This window comes from Mycteria americana, chromosome 7, assembly GCF_035582795.1.
Source record: "Mycteria americana isolate JAX WOST 10 ecotype Jacksonville Zoo and Gardens chromosome 7, USCA_MyAme_1.0, whole genome shotgun sequence".
NCBI classification, from domain to species: Eukaryota; Metazoa; Chordata; class Aves; order Ciconiiformes; family Ciconiidae; genus Mycteria; species Mycteria americana.
In genome coordinates this window covers 20906584-20915172 of record NC_134371.1, presented here as the reverse complement: position 1 = coordinate 20915172, position 8589 = coordinate 20906584, and positions in this window count along the sequence as shown.

Here is an 8589-nt window from a genome sequence, read left to right as displayed (position 1 = left end):
CCAGGGTGGATTTAGCTATATTTATGAAGTGCCCGTCAGTGATGTGGGTACTGTCCAAAAAAATTAAACAATATACTTGATCGCTAGAGGAAGGACCAAAGATCAACTGAAGTTCACAGAGGAGCTTGTGCATTTTCACACAGAAAACTAGGGCTAAGGTGTTAATGGTATATACACCCTGTATGTACGCTGGAATTTATAATATATTTTTAGAATATACATTATTACACATGTGTTTGTGCATAAAAATGGTGTACCAGAATTCATATTGCTATTTAGGCCTTGAAGTTCTCACCAGTGTTTTAGTTCTGTGCTCCAGGTCTCCCCTCTACCATTGCCCAGCGAGGCACGTGGTGGGAGCGCGGCCTCAAGCCTGGGCAACCCGCTCCCCCAGCCATTGCCTAGCTTCTTGTCAGACGTTAGCAGTAGAGATGTCAGGGCCACTTTTCAGCTTTTCCATCACCCTTCCTTGGTGATACAAGTCTGTGGATCACTTTCATATTGGAGGCAGGAAATGCTGCCACCTGAGATAAATCTCACTGCAAATGATGATCATATACAACACGTGATTCAGCAAGCTAATTCAGCAAGTCTCACTGAAAGCATGTCTGTGAAACAGCGTCTTGATAGATTAATCCTTGCTAGGACCTGAAAATTCATTACCTTATAATGACCAAATAGTAATTCAATAAATTCTAGGATATTAAATCTGAAATAGAGTAAAAAGAGTGAAATAAATAGCAATATCTCTTATGCAGACAAGACAAGAAGTCTACAAAGATTTTCTAAACAAGGCTGGGAAGTCAGATTTAACTTCTCTCTTAAGTAAGCAGTAAAAGAGGAAACAAATGTACTTTTAACCAAGTTACTGCAGTTATTAGCTGCTTGTTACATGATCACCAAAGAGTTAAGTACCAAAGGCCAGCAGTTTTTCCAGGGTGTTTTACGTTTTTCAGTACTTAGACTGAGAGCCATTGAGCACATTACCACATGCAAACGTCTCGCACAAGCACCGGTTCCTGTTCCTCACTGTAAATGGCTGGCTTCTGCTCCAGTTGAAAGCAGACCAGATGCCAGAGCTTGGGAGGCTTGGGGACTGCTGAGCGCTGCTCCGGTGAGCTGGGGCTGCGGCCAAGCCACGCAGAAAAGGACAAGTCAGGTAACTTGTTACAGCAGCTATTTTTCCACTTATGCTTTTTCTGACTCCAAATAAGCATATAAAACAAAATGCGATTGTGAAGCGCATCGGAGTGTATGCGAGGTCAGGCATGGAGAGGGAGGGAGGCAGGAGGAGCTGCCCTGCAGAAGGGCTGAGTCACCGCGGTGCTGGCATTGGGGTCAGCGGTGGTGCAGCGGGGATGGGGTGGGGAAAGGTTTGGAGCACAAACACCTTTGGAGCACAAACACCCAGCCCTACTGCGGGCCGTGGACAACGTGCAGGGAGGGGAGGGAGACACCAAGCAGCTCCACGGGAGAAGCCTGTCCCAGCGACACGTGGTCCCACTCCGGCAGTCGCAGGTCTGGCCCCGCAGCAGTAGGGATGCGTTTTGAGTTTCCCAGTATATGCTGAACATCTGGTTCATTATTTTCAATTAAAAATAAGTGAACCGTGCTAGTTCCTTCAAAGACACTGCTGCTCAGACTGCTTTTCTGCCCCGCATACTGAACTGATTTAGAGGGCGAGAGAAACTGGCTTTGGCAACTTGAATGTTTTGGGGTTTTGGCAATGTGACAAAACTTCCTGAGGAGATGGACGCATGTAATGCCCTTTCTCCTTTCCCTTGCTGTTCTCCTCAACTCAGGCATCTGTAAGCACTTCTCTTTGGATCATCTGGAAGTGACATTTGGAATACGTTAGATTTTGAGTAGAGCACAACCTCTGCTGATAATAGACATAAGATGGTTGGTTACCTGGATCTGAAGGGCCAGTTCTCTCTTAGTTCCCTGTGGAGGAATATCCAACAGATAAATTTTAATAGGTAACAAAAACATGTGGGATTCACCAGCTTGGACAGTAATTTACCAATCATTAACAATCATTACTTCATCCTGTGCTAATACAGTTATACCGAGTCACTGAGAAGGATAAATTGCTCTGTCGAAATACCTTGCGCAAAACAGCTAACTAAGAGAGCAGAAAGACAAATATTCCGTATATTTTGCTTGTGGTAATGTATTTATCATCCTGATTTTGCTTGGCTCTGATTTCTAATTATGTATAATCCAAGTGACAAAATGTATAATAATAATAATAAGCAACTTGCACACAGACAAAAAGAAAGGTGCTCCCATAGGTTTCATGCCTGTCTCTGCTCCTTTGAAACAGTGAACGGGCTCCGAGTCGTGACTGTAAGAAAAACCAGGCAAACAGAGACCAGTCCTCATCCAAACTGTGATCAGCACTGCCCCACCATGCCTTGACCCCTGTTTAGAGGGAAGCTAATAAATCTTTCCGAGGAAGCTATTCAGGCCAGCCCGCGCTGCGCAGAGCAGAGCCAGGCAGCGAGGCAGAAGGCAGGTCTACTTGCCAGGGCTGCCATCCTTGCTGCGCGTCACCGCGCTCCCAGTGCCCCCACCGCACTCGCCCTCACCTTCCTCAGCAAAACAACACGCAAACGCATTGAAAATCAGCGGAGGTCCGTGGCAGTCAGCGGAGCTGTGCTACTCTGCAGCTGCCGAGGCGATGAAGAATCACAGTTTCAAAAGCTTAAAACAGAATTAAACCAGAATTACAACAGAAAACCATTGTCCCGCACTTGACACGTTCCTGGTACACAGACCTGTAACTCTACTGATTGCAGCAGAATCTCTTACCTTTCCAGATAGGTATTCTGTTGTATTCAAGCAAAACTACCTTTTCATTTACCATTATCTTAACCTTGCACAGGACAATCCTGTTCCATTACGCAGGCAGGACCCACCACTCCAGGATACAGGGGTATGGAAAGCATCAGTTTAAAGTCACGTCGTAGCAGTGATTTTGAAAGATGCGTTGAGTGCACAGGCACAGCCATCTGCCGCGTATATGTATATGGATGGAAGACTCTCTGTATGCTGCCAAAGAGCTCCAGACTCGCAAGGGATTCCTGTGGTAAAGCCTTTGCAAGGCGGAGAATATTCCCATTCATTTACCTGTCTCCATAAATTGGCCAAAGCTACCTCCTGCAGCTCAGGCCTCAGCAAAGCTCCTGGGCAGGGGTTTTATTTCTTCCCAGGAGCCTACGCACTCATAATGCTCAGTGCTCTTTCCTTTAACAAGATTCAAAACCCCATTGCCAGCAAGGACGAAAAGCCACTGGCGGCACGCGCGTGATTTGGTATGCAGCCCTAGTCTCATCCCCCATCAGCATATGCCTCTCTGTTCCAGTCCCAGGAGAAATTTGCTGAGTTTGCTCATGTATGTTTTTGCACGAAAACATGACAGATGTAGAAATATCTGCATACTACTTAAATAAAAGATTTAAAAATGAGAGAAAAACTACTTAAAATACAATGAAACTGCTAGCTGTCTACAACTGTAATTCCCTCCCTGCAATTTAAGACAGCATTTAACCTGGAGTAGAATTACTATAGCTTTCTTTTTAATGGTTTTGTGGAGAATTAAAGATATAGGCTTGGTAACAACTCAGTGCAACGCAACTGTCCAGGATACCCCCTCTCCCTTGCAAAACCAGGGTGTTTTCCCTGAAAGCTGTCCACTAAACAAACTCTAAGTTAAGGCACAAGAAGGTATTGTGAAAGTTCAGACCAAGGTTCCAAGACAGGGGAAGTAGAAGCCACTGCTGAAAAATGCAGCTGGTGTAATAAAACAGGTGACGCATTGGTGTGTTGGTAAGCAGCTAAACTTTATTGCAAGGCCTCGTTGCCTCGTGTGGGTCACGGTTACAAAGGACAGCAAGCCCATGAGCTGACAGGACATTAATCGCTGCACCTGTAATTGAGTTTCCTCACTCCAGTGCCGACTATCATATATATAGCACGCAGGACTCCAGAGCTTTAGAGCACACAAACCATTACTCTGACAAAGCAAGCAAGCCGCTGCTGCTCTTCAGGGTCATAGGGATGCTATGTCCAGGAGCCCAGTTGCATTTTTTAGCAGTTTTACCATTTTCATATTTACTCTTCTTTTAGGCTATTATGAGCAAAACTCAGCTAAATACTTCCCCCTCGATCAGAAAGAGGAATTCAGTGGTGGCATCACCCCGCAGCCCTGCGGTAGAAATTGATGCAGCGAGAAGGAGGATGACAAACTCACTGCAGAACAGCTGGGGAAAGGGAGGAGGAGATGAAGACAGATGAGGAAGAAGCCTCTTAACATTTCGAAGCATGGTTCTGCTTTACAAGAGGACTTAATGCAGCAATGTGGGGTTTTCACATTGCCTTCTGTGGTGCCGGGGTGAATTTTCTCACCGTGCAAGCATAAAGAAGCTCTAGCAGCAACGAAGAGTTACACAGAAGTTTTCCAGGCTTACATACCATTACCACTGGTGAAGGTAATATAACATGAACCTAGGTAGCAATTAAAAATCTCCGTTCCCAACTGCCCTTGGCTGTACTCAGGACTCCCTAGTGACTGTGCTTAGCGGTCTGTCTGCAATACAGACGAGCACTTACACGCTGTGCTTTAAACTTGCTTGTCTAACTGATTTCAGCGGCACATGCTGACATACCTTCCCCACCTGAGTATCTGAGAGTGCATACAGTCAGTAAAATAAGCACTCGGAAAGGTGTTTAAAGGCAGGCACTTCTTTTAAAAGCTATTTTCTTGACTACTAGTCTTCTGCTACCTTTTGAAGAAAATCAAGTACTTCCCCTTCAAATGAGAGCTGGATGAGCATGGGTGCCAGGGCATAACAAATATTCATTTTTAAATACAACACAAGTTTTGTGTGTGCTTGGAGGAGGCGGCATGCCTAGCAGACAGCAGAACAAGAACCATACTGGGGAAGAGAGAACAACGTTCAAATTAGGTGGGAGGAAAGGGAGAGGAGGAAAAATCTTGATTTTCTGGAGTTTGAAGGTGCTTGGCCCAGAAACTATAAGCCTGAGAAACAAGAAAACACTAATATTTTTTAAAAATGCCATTTTCAAAGTATTTGGCTTCACAATTCACCCAATATATTTATGTTAAACTGTTTGCTGTTTCTTGGAGACTTGGTATTTAAAACGCTTGTTAGAGACTAAAGAACGTCCTTTGAGAAACAGATTTGCTAGCATTTCTAGCTGGGCATACTGAGACTGTAGTTTTGAAAGGTTGGGTTTTTAGGGTGTTTGGGGTTTTTTTTTTCTCTAAAAAGAAAATTAAAAAAGACTTAAATTTTCCTTGCTGAAACTGTATTTCCTCTGACCCCCCCCCCCCCCGCCTTGTTAAGAAAAAGAGCAAGAGTTGCAAGTTTATGAGTTTGGCTTTTCAGTGACCAAAGTTGGAAGGATTTTGAAGGCTTCTAGCTTCAAAACCTTGGTGATGCCCCAATACCATATCAACATAAGCTGCAGGTTTTGATTTTCAGAAGAGTGCCTAGCACTCATTGTCCCTGAACAGGGCTTTGCTAGTGGTAGCAACATTAATCCTTTTTTATAAAGAGTGCACCAAGAAACAAGTTTGCATGGAATAACCTAACCTTACAAGAAAAAAAGACAGGCGATCTGACACACGAAGCCGTGTCGTGAGCTGCCCCGTACGCTGCTCCTGCCGCTCTCCAGGCGAGGTGGAAGAGCAACGTCAGGGCAGGCAGAGGCTGCTTCGCCGACCCCAGCCTGGAAAACTTTTCTATCTAAAACTTTAATTTCTAATTTGTTAGGACCTCTGCTAAATGGCAGTTAGATTTATGCACGCTGCAGCTCCTAATGCATTTTTGCAAGTGTAATTTACTCATTTTTCAGTTGACCTACTTCCAGTCAGCCTTGGTATTAAAGAAATCTTTCAAAAGGCACTAAAAGCTCCACGCACTATATGCCAAATACTTATTTGTGTGTGCCCACCAAAAAGCAAGAATTAGAAAGGGAAACCTTGATAGGATTTTATTTTAAGCTAATTCCCGATGAAGTCAGAGCCGAGCGCCGCTGTTGGCCTCGGCCATTGGCGCCGGGCGAGCAGCACGCTCCGGCCGGCAACCCTGCACCCTGGCCAGCTGCTTCCTCGCCTCTCCGAGGCCTCCTGGGCTCTGCAGGGAGCTGCGGCCACCAACTGCCCAGCGCTTTCTGCCTCCACCCCTTGCCTTTTCAGGTGCTTGTAAAGCTGCACGAATCAAATCAATCACATGGAGATTTTTTGTCCAAGCCAGGTGTTTGCCTGAGGCTGAATTTTTCAGGAAGGTTTTAGTGGAAATGTTTCCATCAGGAATGGGAAGGAAAAAGAAAATCGTTGTTTTGACTCAGTTAAAATCTTACAGCAGTTTGTCTGGATGTGGAGCAGCACTTTGACATCACGGAGGCGTTGGTCTCAGCAGCCTTCAGTATTTCTGCGAGAACCTGCTTCAATCGGAGCACGTGCTACGCCTCTGCAGAAAGGTGCCTGGTCATACCACCACAGCCAGCCCCCGACTGCGGGACAGGGGATGAAATGGGGAGAGACAGGCAGTTCGGAGGAGAAATTAGGAATACGGAGATGAGAAGGAAAGCAGAACAGCACAGGGATATCAGCTAGGACGAGTGGGATTGGAAGGAGCCATCATCACTGCAAATCTCCCCAAAGACAGAGCCAGTTTTCTGAAACTGGCTGTCTCGCAGCCGCCCATGACACCTGAGGGAGCAGTACGCATCCCATCCCCCTCGGCCGCTGCCTACAGAAGAAACACTGGGGGCCTTCTGCTGCTGCTTGCTCCAGGACCTTGCTGAAGGATGGTGGGAAGAAGCAAAATATATGGAGCACATGAACTGCATTTCAGACTGTGGGGTTGAGATAGAGCATGAGCAAGGCCCCAGGAAGGGAACAGGGAGCTGGGGAGCCTCTGCGGTGCCAGGAGCTGGAGGGGAGCCTGCTGGACCCCTCTCGTGGAAACTCGGCTCAGCCTCCCCCGAGCCGCAGGCTCTCTCTGGCTTCTGCCCTGCGCTGGCAGCTGAACCACATCGGCTCGGAGCTGGAACGCGAGGCACAGGGCACGTGCTCGCTCCCCCGTCGGACTTCCCATCTGCACTGCCACGAGATCTGCCAGTACTCGGCATCGCCAGCTCCCGTTAGCAGCAGCGTGCCACCGGCAGAGACAAATTGGGAGGTTTTGAGCAGGGAGGGCGGTTTTGTTCGACTTTTACTTGAAGGATGTTCAAAATCTGCAGGCAAGCAGCCCGGCAGCGAGCAAAGGGAGGAACCCGGCCCTTTGTAAGGGCTGTACTCTCCTGCAAGCACGCAAGGCCCTGCTGCCTGTGTAAGGCTTCACCACGCAGGTGATGGCAGCTCGTTTTGGTATCCTCCTGCACTTTGTTCGTGTCCCTCAACTCTTCTGGCATTTACTTGAAGCACAAGAAATGAGCTAAAAATAAGCAATGGCATCCGAGGTCACAGCCTGTGTGAGGTCCTAGGGCTGCCTCTAATGCCCAACTGTGCTTACATCACTTCAGTGCTTTTATGCTGAGTATGGAAATAATTTGAATAACAGACTTAAGGAGCTCTACACGGACAGGCTTACTCTGAGCAGAGCCTGCTGCCTGCCTGCAAAAGCAGCCCCGTGCACATGATTTAATTCTGGGCTTACCCCAGTGTAAATCTGGAAATCATTGGCCCTGAAGCTTCAGGGCAAGGAAGTTTGCACCGGCATTACCTCCCCACTTGCCGGCGTCTCACTTTGCAGCCCTTCGCTGACTGCTGCTGCTCAGGACTCAAGAAGACTAGAGGTCTCTTGTGCATCCAAATGCTGGCAGCAGTCAAATTCTTCCTTTTGAGCATCTGCGTTACAGTATCGGCCCTGTGAGCCGGCAGAGCTGCTGCCGTGCTCACAGCTGGAAGGGGGCTGTGGTGCCGGACTGTGTCCCACAGGGTGGAGCGAGGGGCCGGCATGGCACAGCAAGCCCGCCCGTGCGACCAGTGCAGCAAGGAGATGAACGCAGCTCTTGCCAGCTAACCCTGGGGACCCGCTGACAGGCTGGTACCGTAATAAGGCAAAGGGCTGCCGGTCAGCTGGCGAGGGCACAGAAACGTCCCCTCCCTGCTGAGCTCTCACTGATCCCCAGCCTAAGCCACCAGCTGCAATTTTGACATAGGAAACACTGCACTTGCCAGTGATTTCCACTGCACACCATCAACCGCTGTGGATGTGCGGGAGCACCTCCACGGAGACCTGCTCCTCCTCTCACAGGCCACGGCTCCTGCCGTGTCCCCAGAGCGGTGACCACCAGCAGAGCCACTCCCCGGCCACCACGGCCACCCCTGCTGCCGTCCCAGCCCTGCTGCAGCCGCCGGGCTCCCCCCCTCCTGGGGGGCTGTTTTCTGCTCAGACCCAGGTCCTGGCCACTTGTGCTCCAACCATGGCAAGTCAAAAATCATAGAAAATAAAGCTCATCCGCAGTAAACAAGGATATTGTGCAACAGTCTGTGTATGGTTCTGAACAAAGAATATGTTGTCGTTTTTTTATTTATGGGGTATTAACATGGGA